The following is a 26,072-nucleotide window of genomic DNA, read 5'->3' as shown; positions in this document are numbered from 1 at the left end:
ATGTACATAACTCCAGGTAGCAGCTTCTAGGATGTCCTTGGTAGGGACGCCTCTGAGAAAGGCTGTAGAGGTAGATACAGCCCTGGTGGACTGAGGTCTGATCCCCTGGGGGATAGGTTTTCCATGGTGCTTACAGCAGAAATTAATGCAATGGCTTATCCATTTATAAATGGTTTGCTTTAAAACAGCCTTCCCCTCTGCCCCTGCAGTAAATGCCACCAGCAGTTGTTCAGATTTCCTTTGAGGTTTAGTCCTGTCCAAGTAGAATCTAAGTTGTCTGTGCCCATCTAAGGAATGCAGTATCAGTTTCCCTTTATTCTGTGGATTGGGAAAGAAGGTTGGCAAATGAATGGACTGATTAAGAGCCAAACTGGATACCATCTTGGACATGAAGGATGGATTGGTTCTGAGGGACACCCTGTCCACATGAAAGATGACGAAAGGCTCCACTGCCATAAGGGCCTGTAATTCAGATACCCTTCTAGATGAAGTGATTGCTAAATGGAAAGCTGTTTCCAAGAAATTAATTTTAAGTCTGCAGTAGCAGCTGGCTCGAAAGGAGGTAGAGTGAGTTTCTCCAAGACAAAGTTAAGGTCCCAGGCTGGGGTTGAAGCTCTCCTGGGTGGTCTCAAATTTTTGGCCCCTCTGAGGAACTGCTTGAGGAGTGGATGAGAGAAGAGGGGAGGTTCTGTCTTATAATGAACTGAAATGGCTGAGGCGTGGATTTTAATGAAGGAAAAAGACAGACCTTTGTGAAGCATCTCAGTAAAGTATTGTAAAATCTGAGGTAAATTGGGCGCTGCTGTGCTCATCCCCTGAGATTGGTTCCAAGCACAGAATATTTTCCATTTTTCAGCATAAGATTTTCTAGTACTAGGCCTCCTTTTCTCTAAAATGATATCCATCACAGATTTGCTGAGGGATGGTAAAGGAGAGATTAACTAACTAGCCAGGCTGCAGGGTTCAGTGTTGGAAGCTAAGAGTGCAGAATCTGGTTCTCCTGCTGAGACAGCAGGGAAGGAGTCTGAGGCAGGTGCCATGGAGATAACAGTGACACACTGCGCAGGAGGGGGTACCAGTGTTGGCATGGCCAGTCTGCAGCAATCAAAATCATCCTTCCTTTGTCCTGTTTGATTTTTAGTAGTACTTTGGAGAGCAGAGGCAGAGGGGGGAAGGCATAGACTGACAGGTTTTTCCAGCTGAAGGACAGAGCATCCTCTTTCCAGGCTAGTTTGTGTGGAGTCCTCGTGCAAAATTTGTCCAATTGGTAGTTCTGGGGAGAGGCTAACAGGTCTATATCTGGGCTCGCCCATTTGCTTGTCAACAAGTTGAAAATCCTTGGGTCCAGTTTTCACTCATGTGGGTCCATGAGGTTTCTGCTTAGTCCGTCTGCCAGTGTATTTTATTTTCCTGGCAGGAATTGAGCTTGTAGGTGCACGTGGTAGCTCAAGGTTGTGTTCTACAATACCATGGCTAGTCTGCAAAGGGGGTAAGAATGTGTACCCCCCTGCTTGTTTATGTACCACATAACAGTGGTGTTGTCTGTCTTTACCATCAGCTGTCCTGGAAGAATGTGGTCCTTGAAGGCTGTCAGAGCATTCTGTACAGCTAACATTTCTTTTTGATTGATATGCAGGTGCATCTGACTTGTATTCCATTTGCCCTGAATACACTTCCCTGCCAGGTTAGCCCCCCATGCATAGTCTGATGCATCTGTTAGGGTTTGGGCGGCAAGGGGTGGTGTGAAAGGTAGTCCCTTGTTTTGGTGGCAGGCCTCTGCCCACCAAAGGAACTCTAGGCGTAGGCAAGGTATGATAGGAATCATTGTTTCTAGGTCCTGAGAATGTCTGACACCATAGGCTTTTTAGATACCACTGTAGTTTCCTCATATGCAGTCTTGCATATGGAATTAGAAGAATGCACGACGCCATGAACCCCAAGGCTTGCAGTATTTGTCATGCAGATAGCAGGGGTTTTGTGGCCACTTGTCTGAAGTTGGTTGTCAAATGAATTTGCTTTTCTGGCATGAGGTAAGCCATCTGGGAAGTTGTACTGAAGCTTGCTGCCAGGAATATAATTTGTTGACAAGGTATCAGGTGTGTTTTCTTTTCGTTTATGGTGTACCCCAGACAAGTTAGAAACCTTTTTACAAAGGCCCAATGATTCAAAAGTATGTCCTGGCTTTCTGCATGAATTAGACAATCGTCCAGGTATAGGTATATTTGAATATTTCTTTGCCTGCAAAATGCAATAACTGGAGTTAGGCACTTTGTGAATACCCTGGGCGCAGTAGATCAGCCAAAGGGCAGTGCGGAGAATGGATAGTGCGTGTAGCCTGCTTTGAAGCGTAGGTATCTTCTGCAAGATTCCCTGATTGGGATGTGCAGTTATGCTTCTTTTAAATTTAGTGTTGCCAACCAGGCATCTTTGCCTAGCATAGGAAGTAATTGGTGAAGAGTTAGCATCTTGAATTTTGGAATCTCCAAAAAGGTGTTTAGAGTAGACAGGTCCAGGATAGGACACCATGAATTGTCTTTTCTGGGTACCAGGAAAATTCTCGAGTAGAAACCTTGTCCCTTTTCCTCTTCCGGTACCAGCTGAATAGCCCCCCATGCTTGAGAGAGAAGTACTTGTTTTTGGGCCTCTGCCCACTGATTTGGGGGTAGGTCCGGCCACCCACTTGGTGTTGGCAATGTGTGGAAGTGAAATCGGTATCCCTGGGACACTACATTTAAAACCCATTTGTCCTGGGTAATGAGTTCCCAATTCTTTGCATGAAGAGCAATCTTTCCCCCCAAAAGGGCAGTCAGTTGATAAGTGCTTGGAAATTTTAAAAGGAAGTCATTGAGACAGTTTACCATGGGGGGAGTCTTATTATTATTCGCAGACTTGGAAGTGAAGGCCCCCCACTGCTTAGTTCTGCGAGTCCCCTCGGACTGAAACTTAGGGTTTTTGCTGTGTCTGTGTTTGGCTTGAGAAGACCTGGAAGGGGCTGGAAAGGACCAATTCTTAGAGGGCCAGTGCCTACTAAATCTAAGAGGCTGAACTTGTAAAAAATCTAATAGTTTGCATATATTTCGCTTTATCTTCCATCTTTTTAAGAACTTCCTCAACCTTGTTGCCAAACAGACGGTCCTGATTTAAAGGAGCATCCAACAATTTAGCTTTAACATGATCAGGCAAAGATTGCTCCTTAAGCCACGCATGCCTTCTGAGCACAGACACAGTAACAGCAGCCCTGCAAGAGGCCTCTAATGAATCAAAAACCACACTGCAAAGTATGTTTTCCAACTTGTTTGGCAGAATGCATTAAATCATGTAATTCTTTATTTTCCACACAGTCAGGAATCAACATAATTTTCTGTTTAAGCAGTCCAATAACATGTTGCTGATATTTTAACATATGAAACTGGCAGTTTAAAGCCCTAATTACCAAGGTTGCAGAAGTGTAAACCTTCTTACCCAATCTACCCAGCACCCTGAAGTCTCTATCAGAAGGGGTAGGATTTTTAGCAGTAGAAGCCTTAATGCCCTTGGGCCCCTGTGAAATAGTTTCTGGATCTGCAATAGGATTTTTGAAAAGGAACTTATGGGACTCAGGTACCCTGTAGTATCTTGTCAGGTTTACTCAGAACAGGAGGTAGGAAATCAGGGGCCAAACTAGATTCCAAGAAAGCATCAACAATGTCTAGTACAGGAGGAATAGCTAAAGGCCTATCCTGAGGTAGGAGAAGGAAATCCCTAAGCCTCTTTTGAATCAGAAAAATCCAGGCTTTCCCAGTGGAAATGCTCCATTAGAGTATGTAAGGTTTCCCCAAAAGAAAAATCCTCAGGAGGGGAAGCAGAGGGAATAGAGTCCTCTGCATCAGAATCCTCATAAGTAGGTAAGGGCAAATCCAGATCATCAGAAGAGTCAGAAAAAACAGAATCCTAATCAGAAGATTCATAATCAACCTCAGTCCTAGGCCTCTTAGAAGGGGGGATTGGCTACCCTCAATTAGAGTTATTAGATCTTCAGCCATTCTTATCATTTGTTTTTTAGGCATAGAGGCCTGAGCATGTGGCCTGGGCATCGGAGTTTTAGACATTGATAGAGATTTAGGCCCAAGTAATGAAGGAGGCGTTGATTTAATATGCAAGTCCATAGGCCTGAATACACCCTCAGAAGACGGTGCCTGCACAGCGGCTCTGGACCCATCTAAGGTAGAGATATCCTCGGGTTCCATAGTTGAAGCATCTTACAGCATACCGGACTCCGAATGGGTCTCAGTAGAGGCCTGCGAATCTGAAGTAGCAGGTATCCGGGTTTGCGAATGCGCCTCACTGAGTACCGGCGAACTGGCGACTGGCTTAGGAGAAGCGTAGTCGGCGGTTTTGGACCTCGGCAGCCTCTGTATTTATCTCTGTGTTTTTTCGGAATCCCGGTAGTCGGATGGCTAACCGACATTTCTGGATAATTAAACAAAGAACCAAAATATTTAGAAGCCAAAATATACAGACGATGAATACTGCGTTGATTAAATAAAGCAAAAAACTGACAGCAAGGTATGTCGTGGTCAGGGCCTAGGCAAGGAATGCAGTACGAATGAAAATCTTTATGAGGTATTTTGCTTTCCACAAATAATGCAATTATTAACTTTTACTGACATCGATAAGGAGCAAGAAAAAGTTTCCTCAATGGGGTACTTAGCTTTAGTTGAAGACTTTGGTTCTGAAACTCGAAAACGAAAATTTCAGGAGTCGGCCGACCGAAACTTGCGAACTGCTTCTGCTTCGGGCACCGCACGGCAAGAAAAACTGATGTAATGGCATCGGCTGCATGTTTTATACCCCTGACGACCTGACGTCATGGAAGAAGGTATAGCAACCGACGCAGGACCCAAGACTTTGTTAATCAGGCCGAATGAGGGCAACCTGCAAGCAGATAACCCAAATGTAATGACTGCAACAGTGAAACAAGAACATCATCCATTACCTGCTGCTCCACAGCATACTCTCTAGCCCGAGCATTCCTGTCATACCACACCTTTTTCTGTTGGACTTCTGCCAGGTTCTCCTGGGTCAAGCCCATGTTTTCCCTGAGCCTTGTCCTGAGGTTTAGGACATAAGCCACAACAGACTCCTTGTGAGACTCGCACACACCTTCCCCCACTCATCTCAAATAAAATCGAGAGGTCCCCTCACCCTATGCCCACACAGCAACTCAAAGGGTGAAAAACCTTTGGATTCCCGGGGAACCTCTCTGCAAGCAAAAAGATGGGGAAATATTTGTCCCACTCCCTCTTAAAATGATCTGCAAATGCCCATAGTATGGATATGACTATAGAGTTTAACCTCTCATCAAGACCATTAGTCTGGGGATGGTAGGGGGTGGTCTTCATGTGCTTCACCCCACAGGAGTTCCACAGACAAGCCAGCAGGTCTGATATGAAATTGGCACCTCGGTCAGTCAACATTTCTTTTGGGAAACCAACCCTGCTGAAAATCTCTAACAAAGCATTTGCCACCTTCTATGCCTCAACGGAGGACAAAGCCACTGCCTCAGGGTATCGTGTAGCATAATCAACTACCACTAGGATATACTTTTTCCCTGTTGCACTTGGGGTACTCAGAGGACCCACAATATCCATAGCTACCCTCTGAAATGGCTCCTCACTCTCAGGCAAATGAATCAAAGGAGCTTTCACCTTGTCTCCTGCCTTGCCTATCTTTTGGCACTGCTCACAAGTCCTGCAGTACCCAGTTACATCTCTAGAAATTTCAGGGCAATAGAAGTTTTGCATAATATGCCTCTTTGTACATTTTATGCCCATATGACCTGCAATGGGAATATCATGGGCTATGGCTAGAAGCGCCAGATGGTAGGCTCTAGGCACTACCAAATGTTGTACTCTCTCACCTTCTAGCCCTCCCTCAAGGATCCACTCTCTGTATAGAACCCTTTGTCCCAGTATACAGATCCCCCCCCTTCCCTTGAAAATCAGGTGCCTCCCTAGCTACCTGCCTCAGGCCTTGCAATGTAGGGTCTGAGAGCTGAGCCTGTCTCAACTCTCTCCTTTTGTAAACCTTCCCAGCTCCCCTTCCACAGGAAGTCTGGCATCCTCTGACAGTGGTACCTCACTGTCAGCCTGGATACTACTACTCACCTCTACCTTTGCAGTCACTCTGTCCAAGGGAACATTAGTACCCCCCCCCCAAGCAGCTGTGGCTCACATTCAGTCTCACTGCTAAAGCGTAGCTCACTTCCTGAAGTAACCACCTCACCAGTCCTGGCTGCAAGTACGCAGTCTGTCTGGGTCTCCCCCAGGCTACCAGACCCACATGCTTGCCTCCTAGCCTCACTGCGTGTAACTGCATAAGTACATGGTACTGTCTCATGCAAATCCTTCCCTCTCAGGACATCTGCAGGATGGTAGCTTAGTAACCCCGTTGTCTCAAGACAACCTACTATTGACATTTTGTCTTTCCCACTTATTGGCTCCGTCCCCTTTGGTTCTCCACCTTGTCTCCGTGGACAACTGTATGCCACATGGCCCCCTGGCTGCATTCAAAACATTTAACTCTAGCTCCTGGATGTGTACCTGGACTACTGGCTTCCCCTGCTACTGGCAGATTCTGTTGGGGCAGTCTGTGCTGCCCACCATGGGTTCCTTTAGTCCCATGAGCAATACTGGGGGTCCCCTTCCTGTGCAGGGCTGCCCTGCTTGCCAGGTATAGGTCTTCCTTCTTCCCCAACTGATCTGAAGTAGCACATTGTCTATCCACTAACCAGATCCTCATGTTCTCAGGCAAAGTGCTAAGGGCTTGTTCCCTCACCAAAAGGTCTGCCAGCCCTTCAGAAGTGGTGACCTGGCATCCACTCACCCAGCTAGGAAAATAAGTGCTCAGTTCAGCAACATATTCACATACATTTTCATCTGCCTTGCGTCTATGCTCACGAAACCTTTTCATATACATTTCAGGTGTTAGCTTAAAACATTCTAAAATGTATTTTTTTTTACAGCAGTATAATCAAAAACAGACAAGTCAGGCATTTTTGATAAAGTTACAGCTTTCCCATGGAGTAAGGGTATCGGGAACCGTATCCAGAGACTTTGGTCAACACTATATTGTTTGCATACCCTCTCAAACATACGAATGAAACTATCAAAATTATTCCCCTCTAAATTGCGGAAGAAATTTACTGACCTATTGTGCTTCTGGGGTCCAGTTACTCCCTTCCCCATTACCTCCATGACTCTGGTGAAGAGTCAGCATTTCCATCTCACTCCTCCTCTGACGGTCCTTTTCTCTGGCTTCTATCTCCAAACGCCTGGTCTCCAAATCAAGTCTCTTTAGCTCCAGCTGGATTTTTAAGTCCACTGCAGAAAGGTTGAGCTATCCATTCTCCGAGGATATTTATTTCCACTGCCAGTCTGATAGTCCTTTGCAGAAAGGTGGAGCTGTCCATTCTCCGAGGATACTGCATCTCCACTGCCAGTCTGATTGTCCTCCTGGGTGCTGTTTTTTGATGCAGCTGTAACCAAGGCTGCAATCAGGTCTGCCTTAATCAGGTTTCCATGCACCAGTCCCCTAGCCTGGCACATCTCCACCAGCTGGGTCATTGTCAGCTTTCCATACTCCTCTGCTGACATGCTGCCTGCCCTGACTAACTAGCTAACCAAAGAAATAAAACAATTGTGATCTGAACTCTGAGTATTCACTGCGTGGCTGTTTTAGAATACAAAACACCTTCAGAGATCATTGTACATAAGCTACAGGATTCAATCTACCCACACCACTACAAGTCAATTAGTATCTGCCAACTAATTAATATGTGATGTGGATATCCACCGCCACCACAAATGTGAAGTGGATCCCACCACTGCCAACCACATGTGACGCCTGTGCCTTGCCTCAGCAATCAAGCAGCCTCAATCCTCACCACTAACACCAGACAGGATGTCTCATATAAGAGGAAAGGATAACAAATACACACAGTAAAGTACAATTTCGCTTAAGTGCACACAGAGATTACAGTCAGTCTGGGGCTGGTTGCTCCCTTGCTCCCCAGGTCCCCAATAAGACTCCCCACTGGCACAGCTATAGGGTCCAGATCTCAGCCTAGCTGGCAAACTAACCTCCAGTACCCTCTCTGTCCAACCAGAGCTTCATGTCCCTGCCCAAGTAGCTGACACACACACGAACTTTGAGATAAGTATTTATACAACTTCACAGACACTCCTGGGAAAGGCTGACAAATTCTCCAGCTGTGCCCCTTTACCCAGACTATACGGTCGTTAATTACTGCCACCACCAGCTAATAATCACTGCTACCCAAAGGCCCTTAAAAAGGCGTCCAATTATTACTGTGCAATATTATTATCCAATGGTAAGTTGACTAATCAGTCTTAAGGCTTATTAGAGTGGCTTTGTACAATAAACTCTATAAATATGCAATGTACTCTAGAGCTTAACTTATCTCTACATAAACCAGCCACCAGTAAAAGCTTTTTAAAATATTTAATAATCAATACTAAAAATACAAGACAATACTACTACACTACAGTGCTATTCAAGAGTTCAGAGATCACACAGAAACATAAAATAATTCCATAGTACAGTTCTGACATAACAGAAAAACAAACTGAAGAAAAGTACAAAAACCACTACACGAAGCAATGACAACCTCCCGAACTCGCTGCCAGACACTCCGGATACAATGAAAGCACATAACTGACGGTATAAAAATAAATGTTATTTTTATACCGTCAGTTATGTGCTTTCATTGTATCCGGAGTGTCTGGCAGCGAGTTCGGGAGGTTTTCATTGCTTCGTATAACAGAAAAACACTTAGTCTAATCTTCATAGTCCTAGCTATTGCTACAAGAAAACATACTTCTAAAGTAACTTACATAGAGAGCAAGGTAGTGCTGAGTTAGATAACCAGACAAAAATGCTTCATAATTTCTGGTTCTCACTGTTTAAATTGAAACTGCAGTTCTGCTAAAACATTACATCATTTGTTTACACTTTCCTGGTTCTCAGGCCACACCGAAACTGTATTTACATTCTTTTACACTTAGAGCAATAAAGGACATTCCACATGTAAATTCTGGTCATTAACTTTAGCCTTAAAACAACAGGCAAAATGCTTATTCCAGACTCATTGACTCCAAATTCTAACTTCAAAGGACATACAAAACATAATTTTAATTTCAAAGAACATTTGAAATGCTTGGCTTAGTTTTCCTTACAGCAGATGGTAATGTTGCTACAATCTTGAAGTTCATATTTTACAATGTTTTCTTTTATTTAAGAAACAAGCCTGTATTTTACATTTATATTTACAAATGCCAGAATTATGTATCAAATTCTATTCGACTAGGCTGGAGAACTCAAGCTAGTTTTCACACCATCTATGTCAAGCAAAGTTCCTCATTAGCACTCTTCAAAAAAAATCTTGATGAGTGGACGGGAAATAGGAAATACACCCCTGGGATCCCTTCTGTGGCTCTGCTTGACAGGGGCACAGGAAATTAACTTACTTGGGTGGCGTAAGCCAGATAACTTTGTTGGCTAGGCTTACTTAGGACCTTGGGCCAACAGCCTACTACTACCTACCTATGAACCTATAAAATAAAATAAAAGTAAAGAATGCAATATGAACAGTAGTTTAACAATGTGTTGTGAAGGCATCAATAGGGTTCTTCAAAAGCAGATGTCTTGGTTTTGTGGAAATAAAATGCAGGTGCAGGACTAGTCTAGTGGGGAAAAAAAAAAACATTGAAAAGTACAGTTATGTAAAATCTTACCATAACAGTGGATGTCTTTCTCTTCACGGTTGCAGTGTTCATAACCCAAGGGATTTCCTGTCAAGGATAGCCCAATGTCTGGCCAGTATACCAAAGCCTTTAGTACTTACAGGTGTTGTACGTAATACGTACATTACCCATGCAAGGTGTAGGGCATATAGGTGACATAAGGATGTTCACACACACAACTGGAAAAGCTCCAGAAGGAAGAGAATGCCCCTAGGGACAAGGAAAAACATGTGCATCCAGATGGAGAAAAAGGAGAACAGCCCCTCAGCCATGAGAGCAAAAAACGAACAGGCTAGAGCAGAAGTGGCAGGAAGGAGGGAGCAAATACTGCCACAGTGAAAAGGAGGACATATGTTATGGTAAGATTTTGCACAACTGTAATATGTCCCTCCACATCACTGTTACAGCATTTATAACCCAACGGTTTGAGTACAAAAGCTCAAGAGGAAGCCTGGGAGGAGGACAGCATGAAACAACCTTCCAGAAACCCATGCAGGACAGACCTGGCAAAGCCAGCTCTGGCCTTGGAAATAACATCCAACTTGCAATGCTTAGTGAAAAGTATGAACAGAGGACCATGCAGCAGCATCAATGATGGAATTGGCATCCAGCTCCTTGAAAAAAGCATCATAGGAGGCAACAGCCCTGGTAGAATGAGGTTTCACTGAGGAAAGACATTTATCATGAAAAGAACAAAAAGAAATGGCCTTAGAAATCCAGGAAAAGATTGTCTGTTTAGAAACAGTGAAACTCAAAGACCTGAGATAAAAAAAAACCCAAAAAAACTGGCTCAAGAGTTGTGAATAACTTTAGTTTTATCCAAATAATATCTGCTCTAAGCAAATCCAAGGTGTGAGCAGCCTTCTCACTTGCAGAATGCAGAGAAGGAAAAAGGGAAGGCAGGTGAATAGCTGACTAATGGACAACTCATAGACCACCTTGGGCATAAAAGGGTTAGCAAGAGACACCCTGTCTCTGTGAAAAACTAAGAAAGGAACAACAGCCATGAGAGCCTGAAGTTCAGACACACCCTTGATTCAAGTGAGAGCCAAAAGAACAGTCTTCCCAAGTACAATGTTGCAAAGAAGCTGAAGCAAGCTCAAAAAAGGCAGATTCAATTCTTCAAGTACAAAATTGGAGGTCCCAAGAAGGTGGAATAGGCTTTCTGAAAGCCCTGACATGAAGAACACCTTTAAGAAATTGATTGACCTCAAATCCAGAGGCCAAAGAAGGAGTTGGACAGACCAGCAGAAATTGCTAACAGGTGAGCTTTAACTGAATAGGCTAAGCTGGCATGGAGCAGATCACACAAATCAGAAAGAACCACAGGAACCTCCACAGGGGGATCCTAATGGCGAGAGAGTCACCAGACAGAAAATATTTTCCATTTGGACAAGTATGTTTTCCTGGTAGTGTGTTTCCTGGCCTCCTGCAGAACCTGAAGCACATCCTCAGAATAGAGGTGCCTGAAAGGGATCAGAACCCTATCACCCCTGGCATCAGTTGAAGAGTGGTCAAGTGAGGATGGATAAGAGACCTCTTGCTTGTGTAGGAAGATTCACCTGGTGAGGTAACTTGTGGTGATTGCCGCTAGCCAAGTAAGAAAGAAGGGAGAACCAATGCTGTCTGGGCCAAAAGGGAGTCGCTAACAAGACTTTGGGAGTGCCCTACCTGATCTTGTGCAAGACTCGTGGTAACAGATGGGGAGGGAAGGCATACAGAAACATCCCCTTCCATGGAAAAGACCAGGCATTCACTTTCCAAGCCAGAGGCCTTGGGGCTCTGGAACAGAAGAGAAGCTGTCTTTTCAGAGTGGAGGCAAAGAGATCTCCCTGAGGAATACCCATTCAATGGACAATGTCCAGAAACACATCTCTGTGAAGCATCCATTCTTGAGCTTTTGTGCTGGACCTGCTCAAAGAGTCACTAGACTGTGCTTAGAGGGAACGTAAACTGCCTGAAGAGTCACTAGTTACTGGACAGCTAGATCAAATACCCGAAGAGCTAGTCTGCAAAGAAGATAGGACCTTGAACCCCTTTGCTTGCTGACATACCACATCACGGACATATTGTCTTTAAAAAAAATTGAGGAGCCCAGGATGAAAGAGGGAATGAAAAGCCTGAAGAGTTAGAAGCAGAGCCCCCATCTCCTTTATACTGATGTGGCTGGACCACTGATGAAGAGGCCACCCTTCCCCAGTCTGGGGCATCTGCAAAAAGCTTTTAAGTCAAGGCTGGAGCTTGGAAAGGAAGCTCCGGGTTGAAAGTTGATGAATCCACAACTGAAACGCTACATTTAAGACATGGAAGGAAGACAGGGTAACAGGAAGTCAGGGGGGTGGCAATGCTGGAGCCATACTGAGTTAAGGTACTAATGAAGCTTTCTCGTGTGGGGCTTGGCAAGAGGGAGCAGGGGAATGGTGGACGCCATGAACCAGGACTCCAAGAAATTCCCTGGCAGTCACTTAAGCGAGATGAAGACGACACTGGAAAAACGCAGTGAGATAGAGCCTTGGAGGCAGGCAGAGATGCCAACATGGTGATGGTCTGAATCCTGCAACAGAAGAAAATATGATGCTGAGAAGGTGTCAGAGCTGATTTCTGGAAGTTAATGGAAAACCCTAGACTCTAACAGCGAAACAGTAAACTTTGAGATCCTGAAGCAGAGGATTGGGAGAAAGCGGCTGAATGAGCAGATCCGTCCAGGTAGGAGATCTGAACTCCTTTCAGCCTGCAAAAAGCATTGACAGGAGTGAAGCATTTGGTGTATATCCTTGAGGCAGTAGAGAGACCAAAGGGCAAAGCAGTGAATTGAAAATTCAAGAAAGAAACAGAGAAATGTAAACATTTCCTGAAAAGAAGATGGAATGGGATATGAAAATAGGCATCTTTGAGATACACAGACCAGAAAGGCCTGGAGTAGAGGGAAAATGATGAGAGAATATCTAAAAGGAAGACATTTTGGGAAGGGTGTTGAGCTGGGAAAGTTCCAGAACTGGTCTACAAATGCCCTCCTTTTTGGGAGCCAAAAACATTCCGGAATAAAAAAAAATCCCTACCTGGACAAGAGGCACAGTTTGAATGGTCCCCTGCATCAAAAAAGAATGGAGCACCTCTGGGAAGACAGAAAAATGTTCCTGAGGAGGTTGAGAGATGCCCCAAAGAGAAGGAAGGGATTTCCAATCCATGAAATATCCCTGGCAGATAATGTGCAGGACCTAAAAGTCTGTTGCAATCTTTAACCAATTTGAAAGAGACAGGGAAGATGGAGGGATTAAGGGAACCTGGTCAAGGGAAAGGGTAAACAATCTGCCAAATGGAACCCAGGCCTATCCTGAAAAGCAGGTTTCGGGAAGGTAGGGGTTTGAGTAGAGTTAGGAGGCACATGTTTAGAACCCCTTTTTCCCCTCATGCAGAGGGCAAAACTGTCTATGGAAAAAAAAGTAGATTTGAGGGGATCATTTCTCAAACTTGAAATAAGACAACTAAATATATATTTCAACTCCTGCAAGGCTTTATCCCTATCTTGGACTGACTTGAAAAGTTCAGCAGCAGCACCAAAAAGATTTTTATTACCCAAAAGCTTAGCCTTAACGTCATCAAGCAAAGCCTGAAAATGAAGCAAAGAACAATGCTTCATAAAGTACACTTGTGTACACTTACCATAAATGTAGATGTTAGAGTGCTGTTGCAGTCATTACATTTAAGTTATATGCTTGCAGTAGCCCCTCAGTCGGCCTGATTAACATCTTGGGTCCTGCATCGGTTGCTGTCCCTTCTACCATGATGTCAGGTCGTCAGGGGCATAAGACATGCAGCCGATGCCATTACATCAGTTTTTTCTTGCCCCAGATGTCAGGTGCCCCCCAATGGGAAGCAATTAAATCTATAAATACAAGGATATACCTCCAACAGAAAAGCAAATACACCAAAAAGCTTTTAGAGCATAGTAAGTGAGAGTAGAGGTATAGCCAAAGGAAGAAAAAGGGGCTGGAGGGAGGGTAACCAGGACTGCAACAGTGAATACACTCGAACATCTACATTTATGGTAAGTGTACACAACTGTATTATGTTCTTCATGTTTCACTGTTGCAGTCATTACATTTGGGTAGATTCCCAAAGCTAAGGTAGGGAGGAAGAATTTAAACAGAATTAGGACCAGCTATAAGGCCCTACAAGACTGAAGTGGCAAAACCAGCCCTGGATTTAGAGAAAATTGGCAAATGATAATGCTTGGTGAAAGTATGTACAGAACTCCAGGTAGCAGCTTCTAGGATGTTCCTAATACGGACGCCCCTGAGAAAAGCTGCAGAGGTAGATGCAGCCCTGGTTGAATGGGGTCTGATGTCCTGTGGGATAGGCTTTCCATTGTACTTAAAGCAGAAATGAATGCAGTGGCCTATCCATTTTGAAATGGGTTTGTTTTGTAACAGCTTTTCCCTCTGTCCCTGCAGCAAATGCCACCAGCAGTTGTTCAGATTGCCTTTGAGGTTTAGTCCTGTCCAAGTAGAATCCAAGCGGTCTGTGTACATCTAAAGAATGCAGTATCCGTTCCCCTTTGTTCTGTGGGTTAGGAAAGGAGGTAGGCAAATGAATGGACCGATTAAGAGCCACACTGGATGCTACCTTGGGCATGAAGGAGGTATTGGTTCTGAGGGACATCCTGTCCGCATGAAAGATGCTGAAAGGTTCCACTACCATAAGGGCCTGTAATTCAGATACCCTTCTTGTAGAAGTGATTGGCAAAAGGAAAGCTATTTTCCAGGAAAGGAATTTTAAATCTGCATTAGCAGCTGGCTCGAAAGGAGGAAGAGTGAGATTCTCCAAGACAAAGTTAAGATCCCAGGCTGCAGTTGGAGCTCTCCTGGGTGGCATTAAATTTTTGGCCCCTCTGAGGAACTGCTTGAGCAGTGGGTGAGAGAAGAGGGGAGGATCTGTGCCATAATGAGTTGAAATGGCTGAGGCATGAATTTTGATGGAGGAAAAAGAAAAGCCCTTATGAAGCATCTCAGTCAAGTACTGTAGAATCTGAGGTAAATTGGGCACTGCTGCATTCACTCCTTGAGACTGGTTCCAAACACAGAATCTTTTCCATTTTGCACCATAAGATTTTCTAGTACTAGGCCTCCTTGCCTCTAAAATGATATCCATCACTGATTTACTGAGGGATGGTAAAGGAGAGATTAGGTAATTAGCCAGGCTGCTAGATTCAGGGTTTGCAGCTGAGGGTGCTGAATCTGGTTCTCCTGCTGAGACAAAAGGGAAGGAGTCTGAGGCAGGTGCCATGGAGCCAAGCGTGACACACTGTGCAAGAGTGGGTACCAGTGCTGGAGAGGCCAGTCTGGTGCAATTAAAATTGTCATTGGCTTGTCCTGTTTGATCTTTAGTAGTACCTTGAAGAACAGAGGCAGAGGAGGAAAGGCATACACTGACAGGTTTTTCCAGCTGAAGGATAGAGTATCCACATTCCAAGCTCGCTTGTGGGGAAATCCTTGTGCAAAATTTGTCCAGTTGATGATTCTGGGGGGAGGCAAACAGGTCTATATCTGGGCTCCCACATTTGCTTGTCAACATGTTGAAAATCCTTGGTTCCAGTTTCCAATCGTGTGGGTCCATGAGGTTTCTGCTTAGTCCATTTGCCAGTGTATATAGTTTTCCTGGCAGGAATTGAGCTTGTAGATTCACTTGGTAGCTCAAGGCTGTGTTCCAAAATGCCATGGCTAGTCTGCAGAGGGGGTAAGAATGTGTACCCCCCTGCTTGTTTATGTACCACATGACAGTGGTGTTGTTGGTCTTCACAATTAGTTGTCCTGGAAGAATGTGGTCCTTGAAGGCTGTCAGAGCATTCTGTACAGATAACATTTCTTTTTGATTTATACGCAGGTGCATTTGACTTGGGTTCCATTTGCCCTGAATGCACTTCCCTGCCAGGTGAGCCCCCCCCCCATGCATAGTCTGATGTGTCTGTTAAGATTTGGGTAGCAGGGGGTAATGTGAATGGTAGTCCCCTGTTTTGGCGGCAGGCCTCTGCCCATCAAAGGAACTCTAGGTGTAGGCAAGGTATGATAGGAATCCTTGCTTCCAAATCCTGTGAATGTTGACACCATATGCTTTTGAGATACCATTGTAGTTTCCTCATATGCAGCCTTGCATGTGGAATTAGAATAATGCAGGAGGCCATGAACCCCAAGGCTTGCATTATTTGCCTTGCAGATAGCTGGGGTTTGTGGCCACTTGTTTGAAGTAAGTTGTCAAATGAATCCGTTTCTCTGGTGTGAGGAAAGCCATCTGGGAAGTTGTATTCAAGCTTGCTCCCAGGAATATAATTTATTGGCAGGGTACCAGGTGGGATTTCTTTTTGTTTATGGTGAACCCAGACAAGTCAGTACCCTTTGACAAAGGCCAGATTATTCAACAGAATGTCCTTCCTTTCTGCCTGAATTAGACAATCGTCCAAGTATGGGTATATTTGAATATTTCTTTGTCTGCAAAATGCAACGACTGGAGTTGGGCATTTTGTGAATACCCTGGGCACAGTAGATAAACCAAAGGGCAGTGCAGAGAACTGATGGTGCATGTAGCCTTGCTTTGAAGCATAGGTATCTTCTGCAAGACTCCCTGATAGGGATGTGCAGGTATGCTTCTTTTAAGTCTAGTGTTGCCAACCATGCATCCTTGACTAGCATATGAAGCAGCTGGTGAAGAGTCAGCATTTTGAATTTTGAAATCACCAGAAAGGTGTTTGGAACAGAAAGGTCCAGGATAGGACGCCATGTATTGCCTTTTCTGGGTACCAGGAAAAGTCTTGAATAAAAACCTTGTCCCTTTTCCTCTTCTGGTACCAACCGAATAGCTCCCATGTTTAAGATAGAGAGTACTTGATTTTGGGCCTCTGCCCACTGATTTGTGGGTAGATCTGGCCACCCGCTTGTTGTTGGTAACGTGTGGAAATTAAATCTGTATCCTTGGGACACAATTTAAAACGCATTTGTCCTGGGTAATGAGTTTCCAGTTTTGGGCCTGCAGACCAATCTTTCCGCCTAAAGGAGCATTCAGTTGGGAAGTGCTTGGAAGTTTTAAAAGCAAGTAATTGAGACAGTTTTCCATAGGGGGGAGTCTTACTACTCCCAGGTTTGGGTGTGGAAACCCCCCACTGCCTAGTCTTGTGTGTCCCTTGGGACTGAAACCTGGGGTTTCTGCTGTCTGGGTTTGGCTTGAGAAGACCTGGAGGAGGCTGGAAAGGACAATTTTTAGAGGACCAGTGCCTAATAAATCTAGGAGGCTGAACTTGTAAGAAATCTTTAACAGTCTGCATAGATTTAGCTTTATCTTCCATCTTTTTAAGAACTTCCTCAGCCTTGTTGCCAAATAGGCGGTCCTGATTTAAGGGAGCATCCAACAATTTAGCTTTAACATGATCAGGCAAAGATTGCTCCTTAAGCCAAGCATGCCTACTGAGCACAGACCCAGTAACAGCAGCCCAGCAAGAGGCCTCTAATGAATCACATCCACATTGCAAAGTATGTTTTCCAACCTGTTCAGCAGAATGCATTAAATCCTGTAATTCTTTATTTTCAGTGCAGTCAGGAAATATCATTTTCTGTTTAAGCAATCCAATAACATGTCGTTGATACTTTAACATATGAAACTGGAAGTTTAAAGCCCTAATGGCCAAGGTTGTACAAGTGCAAACTTTCTTATGCCATCTATCCAGCGCCCTGGAGTCTCTATCAGAGGGGGCAGGATTTTTAGCAGTAGAAGCCTTAATGCCGTTGAGTCCCTGAGAAATAGTCTCTCGATCCGCAATAGGATTTGTAAAAAGAAACTTGTGAGAATCAGGAAACCTGTAATATCGGTTAAGTTTTCTGGGAGCAGGAGGCAAAGAATCAGGAACCAAACTAGACTCTGAGAAAGCAACATCAACAATGTCTAGTACAGGAGGTACAGCTAAAGGCCTATGGAGAACGCATCATCAACAATGTCTAGTACAGGAGGTATAGCTAAAAGCCTATGCTGAGGCAGGAGTAAGACATCCCTAAGCTTCTTTTTTGAATCAGAAAAATCCTGGCTTTCCCAGTGGAAATGCTCCCTTAGAGTATGTAGGGTTTCACCAAAAGAAAAATCCTCTGGAGGGGAAGCAGAGGGAATAGAGTCCTCTGCATCAGAATCACCATAAGTAGATAGGGGCAAATCCAGATTATCAGAAGAATCAGAAAAAGTAGAATCCTGTTCAGAAGATTCATAAACAACTTCAGTCCTAGGTCTCACAGAAGGGGGGGGGGGGTTTGGCTTCCCCGGATTAGAGTTATAAGATCATCAGCCATTCTTATTTGTTTTTTAGGCATAGAGGCCTGAGCATGTGGCCTGGGCATTGGTTTCTTAGGTATGGTTCGAGATTTTGGCCTAAATGAAAAAGGAGGTGTCTGTTTAATATGCAAGTCCGTAGGCCTGAATACACCCTCAGAAGCTGGTGCCTGCATAGCAGCTCCGGACCCATCCAAGGTAGAGACATCCGCAGGTTCCACAGTTGAAGCATCTTGCGGCATACTGGACTCCGAATGGGTCTCAGTAGAGGCCTGCGAGTCAGAAGTAGCTGGTATCACGGGCTGCAAAAGCGCATCACTGAGTACCAGCGAACTGGCGACTGGCTTAGGAGAAGCGTCGTCAGCAGCTTTGGACCTCGGCGACTTGCCTGTCTTTATCTTTGCATTTTTTTGGAATCCCGGTAGTTGGAACAGACGACATTTCTGGATAATTAAACAGAGAACAGAAATATTTAGAAGTGAAAATATACAGACAACAGATAGTGCGCTGTTTAAATAAAGCACAAAATCGGCAGCAAGGTATGTCGTGGTCAGGGCCTAGGCAAGGAATACAGTACGAATGAAAATCTTTGTGAGGTATTTGCTTTCTACAAGTAATGCAATTATTAACTTTTACTGACATCGGTAAGGAGCAAGAAAAAGTTTCCCCAATGGGGTACTTGGCTTTAGTTGAAGACTTCGGTTCTGAAACTCGAAATCGAAAATTTCAGGAGTCGGCCGACCGGCACTTGCGAACTGCTTCTGCTTCGGGCACCGCACGGCAAGAAAGACTGATGTAATGGCGTCGGCTGCATGTTTTATACCAGACGACCTGACGTCATGGAAGAAGGGACAGCAACCGACGCAGGACCCAAGACTTTGTTAATCAGGCCATTTGAGGGCCACTGCAAGCAGATAACCCAAATGTAATGACTGCAACAGGGAAACACGAAGAACATCAGAACCACAGGCAGCAGTGTTGGAGGAGGCATCAGCTGCATTTGATAAAGTGGTAAGGAACTTGAAAAGTACATCCATAGAGGTAAAGGGCAGAAGCATTCCCCCTCAGAGTCAGGAAAGTCAGAAACCAATTTGGAAACCTGAAAAAGGAGGGCCAAAATATATGTGGTCATAGGAGTCTGACAGTTGATGACTCAAAATAGGTGGAGTTAAAGAATGGCAGTGCCTCACAACAGCATGTTCGAAGACTAAAGAAGAGATACATGGCTGCGTCAGGTATGGAAATAAGATGCATAAGGAAAGTTGGTGGTGGAATGCAGAAGTCCAAGAAGTCATCAAAAGAAAGGAGTGCATGAAAAAGTGGAAGACAGAAAAGAAAGACCAGGGTAGGAAGGAATACTTTTTGGCCAACAAAGTAGCTAAGAAAGGAGTTGCAATGTGACTCAGGTGGCACAAAAACTACATCAGGTTGCAAGGCAAAGGACAGTAAATAACCCCTCATAAGGGATGCCAGCAGCAACCTGCTCACTATTCTCACAGGACATCAAAGGCAGAAGGAAGAAGTACTTTCAGAAGCTTCTAAATGAAGAAAATGCCACAGAAGCTGTACTGCCCAGACACAGCCTACAATGAGAGAACAGGAGGAGCCCAACCTAGGAGGAGTTTCTCAGGGCTCTAGTAACCCAAGAAAAAAGCTGAGAACTGAGATAGAAGGGAAAACAGTGGAACAGGTTAATAGCTTCAAGTATCTGGGAAGGGTGGCTGAGAAGGGAAGTCTGAAGAGGTCAAAGCTTCAATAAGAGGGGCTGCAGCCAAATGGCATAGAATGTCAAGCAGTGTATGACAGAAGAATGCCAAGAAAACTGAAAAGTCTCTTCTTTTTCGGCTTTTCACTATTAGGGGTCGCCACAGCTGAACTCCGGTCCGCTAATGATTGGCAGTGGATTTTACAGTGCTGAGTTGGCAGCCCGACACCCAACCGTCAAAGAAGGCACACCCATTCACGCACCTACCCGCATGTCTTTAAACATCACTCGACCGCAGGGAGGATATGCAGACTTCACATAGAAGACGATCCAGCCGAGAATCGAATGGGAGAACCTCTTGTTGTGAGGTGACAATGCTAACTGCTGCACCACCAGGAAACTGAAAAGTAAGGTGCACAAAACAGTGGTGCGACCAGTACTACTGTATGGTACAGAAACCTGGTCAGTAAAGGCAGATCAGATGAGAAAGACAGAGGTGAAGGAAATGAAGTGCTTGAAAGAATGGCTGAATGAACACTACGGGACAGATGAAGAAATGAGGGCATAAAAGCAGAAGCCAAATTAGCTCCACTTGCAGGAAAGATCAGAGAACAGATTATTGTGGTTTGGGCACATGTGTAGACAAGCAGAAGATAATCTGGTGAAAAATATTTAGGGCAGACAGGAAGATGGCAAGAGGAAACAAGGGTGTCCAGCAAAGAGTTGGATGGACTGCATTAGAGAAGAAATACAACAATTAATAGCCCACAGAGAAGGTATTTGACATCCAGAAATGGACTGTCAGATACAGATGAAACAAAGTACAGTTTTGTACCTACCATAAATGCAGATGTTCGAGTGTTCACACCGCTGCAGTCATTACACTTGGGTTATCCTGCCATCAGGCGGTCGCGTAGTCGGCCAGAGTTCCAAAGTCTTAGTCGGGCATTGGTTGCTGTCGCTTCTTCCCTGACGTCAGTGCGCCAGGGGTATATAAGATGCATCCGACACCATTTTCTTTAGTTTTTCTTGCCCCAAATGTCAGGTGCCCCCAAGTAGGTAGGCAATACATATTGCTAATAAAAAATATACATATAAAATAAAAACAATACCTTCAGTTACAAGCAAATACACCACAAAGGTTGTATAGGATAGAAAGGTATAGATAAGTCCAGCTAGTTCAGAGGGGATGGAGGGATGGTAACCTGGACTGCAGCAGTGTGAACACTTTAACATCTACATTTATGGTAGGTACAAAACTGTACCATGTTCATCGTGTTACACTGCTGCAGTCATTACACTTGGGTAGAATCCCAAAGCTAAGGTTGGGTGGCTGGTCTATAAAGAGTTAGGATTGGCTATGAGGCCCTGCAGAACTGCAGTGGCAAATCCTGCTCTGGATTTAGAGTAAAGAGGCAGGTGGTAATGCTTGGTAAAGGTGTGCACTGAACTCCAAGTTGCAGCCTCCAAAATTTCCTTGGTAGTTACTCCTCTGGGAAAGGCTGTTGAAGTGGCTGTCACCCTGGTGGAATGTGACCTAATGTTATTTGGGACCGATTTTCCATGCTGTGTGTAGCAGTAACAAATACAGCGTCCTATCCATTTGGATATAGTCTGCTTTGAGATGGCCTTGCCCTGTGATCCTGCAGCATACGCTACAAACAGTTGCTCAGTTTTCCTTAAAGCTTTTGTTTGGTCCAAATAGAAGCGTAGCTGCCTGTGTATGTCCAAAGAATGCAGAAGTTTATCCCCTTTATTCTGGGGGTTTGGATAAAAAGTTGGCAAATGGATGGTTTGGTTAAGAGCCACACTAGATACCACCTTTGGCATAAAGGTAGGGTTTGTCCTTAAAGAAACCCTGTCCTGATGAAAAATTATAAAAGGTTCCACTGCCATTAATGCCTGAGACTCTTCGTGCTGTAGTTACTGCCAGGAGCAGAGCTGTTTTCCATGATAAAAATTTTAGATCGGCTGTATTGGCTGGCTCAAAAGGTGGCAGGGTCAGTTTTTGCAAAACGAAATTGATTGTCCCAAGTTGGTGTTGGTGCTCTCCGGGGCAGTCTTATTTTTTTAGCCCCTCTGAGGTACTGCTTAGGAAGGGATGAGAAAATAAAGGGAGGATCCATGTTGTAATGTGCTGAAATGGCAGAGGCGTGGATCTTAATTGATGAGAAGGATAGGCCTCTGTCCAGCATCTCAGTTAAGTATTGTAAAATCTGAGGAATGTTTGGAACAAGAGGGTCAAGGCTTTGAGCCTGGTTCCAGGCACAGAATCTCTTCCATTTTTCTGAGTAAGCTTTCCTGGAGCTAGGCCTCCTGGCCTCCAAAATGACATCCATAACAGCTTTAGAGAGAGGTGCTGCCTGTTCGACTAATGAATCTGCCATGCAGCCAGGTTTAGGGTTTTGAGCTGACCGTGCAGGATCAGATTGTTTTGTTGAGTCAGAAGGTGTGGAATTTGAGGCAAAATCCATGGTGGGCCTTGAGCTAAGTTCTTTACGATAGGGTACCAGTGTTGGCGTGGCCAGTCTGGAGCAATCAGGATCATCTGTGGTTTTTCTTCTCTGGCTTTTAAGAGTACCTTTGAAAGGAGAGGCAGTGGCGGGAAGGCATAAACTTTTAGGTTTTTCCAGCTGAACAAAACAGCATCCACTTTCCATGCTTGTTTGTGATAAGTCCTTGTGCAGAATTTTTGTAGTTGGCAATTCAGTGGGGAGGCAAAAAGATCTATGTCTGGGCATCCCCATTTTTGCATTACCTTGCTGAAGATTTGTGGATTCAATTTCCATTCGTGAGGGTCCATGATATTTCTGCTTAGATAGTCTGCCAGAGTATTTTTCTTTCCTGGCAGGAATTGTGCTTGCAGTTGAACTTGATAAGTTAGAGCTGTGTTCCACAAGGTCATGGCTTGCCTGCATAGGGGATAAGAATGAGTGCCCCCTTGCTGGTTTATGTACCACATTACTGTGGTGCTCTCTGTCTTTAGTAATAACTGTCCTGGATGCAGAAGGTCCTTGAAAGCTGTTAGGGCATTTTGAACAGCCAACATCTCTTTTTGATTGATGTGAAGATGCATCTGGTCTGTGGTCCACTTGCCCTGAATGCATTTTCCTGCCATGTGTGCTCCCCAGGCGTAATCCGAAGCATCTGTTGTCAGAGCAGAGTTTGCCTGGCTGTGGGTAGGGTAAAAGGCTGACCCTTGTTTAGGTGACATGCCTGTGCCCACCATCGAAACTCCTGTTGTAGGCACGGAATCAGTGGTATTACTGCTTCTAAACTGTGAGAGTGTTGAGTCCAAACACTTTTTAGGTACCATTGTAATTTCGTCATATACAGTCTGGCATATGGTATTAGTAGTATGCAGGATGCCATGAATCCCAGGGCCTGCAGAATTTTTCTTGCAGGGAGATGGGACTTTTTTTGCCAGTAATTGAAAATATTGAGTTAGTTGAACTTGTTTGTATGGCGTGAGGTAAGCCATCTGGGCCGTTGTACTTAAGCTGGCACCCAGGAATATAATCTGTTGTGAGGGCACTAGTTTTGACTTCTTTTCGTTTAATGTGTACCCTAGAGAAATTAGCAACCTTTATACAAATGCCAGATGCTGTAGAAGAATGTCCTTTGTCTCTGCTTGAATGAGGCAGTCATCCAGGTATGGATATATTTGAAATCCTTTTTGTCTGCAAAATGCAATTACTGGTGACAGGCACTATGTGAAGACCCTGGGCACAGTAGATAAGCCAAAGGGCAGTGCAGAGAATTGGTAGTGCATTGTACCAGTTTTGAATCTGAGGTATCTTCTGCAATTTTGTCTGATAGGGACATGCAGGTATGCCTCTGAGGTCCAGAGTAACAAGCCAAGCCTTCTTGCCCAGCATGGGTAGAAGCTGCTGTAATGTCAACATTTTGAATTTCGGAATATCCAGGTAAGTATTTAGAAATGAAAGGTCTAGTATAGGCCTCCAGACCTTGTCCTTTCTGGGGACCAGGAAGAGTCTTAGTAAAATCCTTGTCCGTGTTCCTGTTGTGGTACTTTTTGAATAGCTCTCATGTCCATGAGGGCTGAAATTTGTTTTTGTGCCTCTGCCCATTGATTTTGTGGCAGGTCTGGCATTCCTTTTAGCCTTGGTAAAGTATGAAAGTGGAACCTGTAACCTTGAGAGACAATATTCAGAACCCATTTGTCTTGAGTGATTGTTTGCCAGTTTTGAGAAAAAAGTGCTAGTTTTCCCTCTAAGGGGGCTTACAAAAGGGAAGTGCTTGGCGTACGAAGGGGAAAGTCATTGTGACGGTTTCCTGTAAGGTTGAAACTTGTCCTCACCTCCTTTTGGGGTTGAGGTGCCCTACTGTCGTCTGTTTGAGCCTTGGGGTTGAGATCTGCCTCTTGGGTGTCTGTATCTGCCTCTCTGTGGCCTGTCTGACACTGGAAAGGACCAATTCTTTGTTGGCCAATTTCTGCTAAAGCGAGGTGGCTGTACCTGTAAGAAATCCTTGACTGTGTGCATAGATTTAGCTTTATCCTCCATTTTCTTTAACACCTCTTCTGCCTTAACACCAAACAAGGTATCATGCTGTAAAGGAGCATCAAATAATTTTGGTCAATTTAAGCATCTGTTTCTTAGGTAAACTCTGTTCTTTTAACCAAGCATGTCTTTGAATCACAGAACCTGTAACTGCGGCTCTACAAGAGGCCTCAAGAATCAAAACCACATTGCAGAGTATGTTTTCCCACCTGTTCAACTGCATGCAATAAATCCTGCATTTCTTTACAATCAGAAGTTTCTGATCTTGCAAGCATTTTCTGTTTTAACTGAGCCATTAAATATTGTTGGTACTTGAGCATGTGAAACTGGCCATTTAAAGCTCTTACTGCTAAAGTTGCAGAAGTGTATACTTTCTTCCCCCATCTATCCAGAGCTCTGGAATCTCTGTCAGAGGATACTGGATTTTTTTGCAATGGAAGCCTTAACCCCTTTTGGACCCTGGGAAATAGTTTCTGGATCAGCAGAAGGGTTTTTATAAAGAAACTCGTGAGTGTCAGTGACTCTATAATACCTATCTGGCTTGGCTGGTGCAGGGGGCAAAGAATCAAGAGATAAGCTGGATTCAGAGAACACATAATCCACAATATCTAGCACAGGCAGAATAGCCAGGGGCCTGTGCTGAGGCAATAAAAGGAAATCCCTGAGCCTTTTCTTGGATTCTGAGTAATCCTGACTTTTCCAGTGGAAATGCTCCATCATGGTATGTAAAGTTTCCCCAAAAGATTAATCCTCAGGAGGAGAGGCTGAAGGGATAAGATTCTTCAGCATCAGAGTCCTCATAGGGGGGGGGGGGGGGGGTAAAGAGTATCCCTGGTATGAAGAAGAATCAGAGGAAATGGAAACCTGATCAGAGGAATCATAGTCTGTATCCTGCCTAGGCATTTTCTCAGGAGGGGGATGGGAACCCCTGATTAGAGTAATGAGGTCTCTGGTCATTTTAAGCATCTGTTTCTTAGGCATGGAGGACTGTCCAGGAGAATGCTGTACTTGTTTCTTTGTCTTTAATGGCACTTTTGTCTTGGCTGTTTTAATGGTATAATTCAACCTTCGGCCAAAGTAGTGCAAAGCAAAATCAAAAAGTCTTTTTATAGTGTGTTTGTTAAATCTAGCACAAAACCGACAACTAGTGACGTCATGATCAGAGCCTAGGCATGGAATACAGTAAGAGTGGAAGTCCTTATGAGGTATTTGCTTCCCACAAGAAATACAATTATTAACTTTTTCTGACATCGTTCTGAGGCAAGAAAAAAGTTTCCCCAACAGGGTACTAAGCTTTATTGAAGACTTCGGATCTGAAATTCGACTTCGAAAATCTCAGGAGTCGGCCGACCGGCACTTGCGAACTGCTTCTGCTTCGGGCACCGCGCGGCAAGAAAGACTGAAGAAAATGGCGTTGGATGCATCTTATATACCCCTGGCGCACTGACGTCAGGGAAGAAGCGACAGCAACCGACGCTGGACCAAGACTTTGGAACTCTGGCCGACTGCGGGACCGCCTGACGGCGGGATAACCCAAGTATAATGACTGCAGCAGTGTAACATGATGAACATCTTTATGAACACTAGGGATGAAACTACCATCCGCAAAAGTTCATAGATCAATACAAAACTTTGGTGAGACTGCTGTTGGATGGATGTGTAATTTCACCAATATATCTGCTGTCAAGTTTGTCCTACGAAATAATGGAAAGTTTATAAAACAAAATCATTGTGGGG

The 26,072-nt window shown here is 44.4% G+C and overlaps 1 protein-coding gene across 1 annotated transcript in view; it reads right to left on the bottom strand.

Moving 5' to 3' along the window:
* Positions 1-26,072, bottom strand: part of UBAP2 (ubiquitin associated protein 2) — a 2,620,504-nt gene that overhangs the window by 384,350 nt on the left and 2,210,082 nt on the right. The window lies entirely within an intron of this gene.

This window comes from Protopterus annectens, chromosome 1.part1 (assembly GCF_019279795.1).
Source record: "Protopterus annectens isolate FY-2018-M chromosome 1.part1, PAN1.0, whole genome shotgun sequence".
Taxonomy (NCBI): Eukaryota; Metazoa; Chordata; order Ceratodontiformes; family Protopteridae; genus Protopterus; species Protopterus annectens.
Note: the sequence above shows the minus strand (reverse complement) of the source record. Positions and strands in the feature narration are given on the sequence as shown.